At 52.7% G+C, this 695-nt stretch overlaps 1 non-coding gene across 1 annotated transcript; it reads right to left on the reverse strand.

Annotated features, from left to right (window-relative positions):
* Nucleotides 1–248: 248 nt before the first annotated feature.
* LOC127785504 (small nucleolar RNA R71) lies at nt 249–357 on the reverse strand. The gene has a single exon (XR_008019755.1). It is a non-coding gene; the product is annotated as a small nucleolar RNA R71 (small nucleolar RNA).
* Between the last annotated feature and the right edge of the window lie 338 nt (nt 358–695).

Genomic DNA, 695 nt, shown 5'->3' on the forward strand with positions numbered 1-695 from the left:
GGCGCAGGCTAGCCCGTTCTGTGGCAAGCCTAATGAGGATGCCAATGCTCATCTACAACAATTCCTGGAGATATGTAGCACATACACCATCAAGGGCGTCAGTCCTGACGCCGTCAGGCTGCGACTATTTCCGTTCTCCCTCCTCGGGAGAGCGAAGCAGTGGTTCTATGCCAACCGTGCTACTGTCAACACCTGGGATAAATGCTCTACGGCATTCCTCTCGAAGTTCTTCCCGATGGGCAAAACCAACGCTCATCGTGGAAGGATTTCAAGTTTCCAGCAGACAAGAGACGAGTCCATTCCTGAAGCATGGGAACGACTGTAGGAGTACGTGGCCGCCTGTCCTCACCATGGGGTGGACGACTGGCTAATCCTGCAGAATTTTTACAATGGACTAACCCCGATGTCCTGCGATCACCTGGACGCGGCAATTGGAGGAGCCTTCTTCTCTAAAACGGTTCAAGGAGCCGTTGAATTAATAGAGAAGATGGTCTCTAATATGGGTTGCAGCGAGGAACGACTCCAGACCTGTCAATGAGGCATGCACACCATCAAGGAGACGGAGTTACTTGCTGCCAAGCTGGATCTCCTCATGAAACACTTGGACGACCACGAGAAAAGGCCACAAGGCACCGTCAAGGCATTGGACTCACACGTCACGTGTGAAGTCTGTGGCGGCACGGGTCATTCTGAGA

The sequence above is a fragment of the Oryza glaberrima genome, chromosome 9, assembly GCF_000147395.1.
Source record: "Oryza glaberrima chromosome 9, OglaRS2, whole genome shotgun sequence".
Lineage (NCBI taxonomy): Eukaryota > Viridiplantae > Streptophyta > Magnoliopsida > Poales > Poaceae > Oryza > Oryza glaberrima.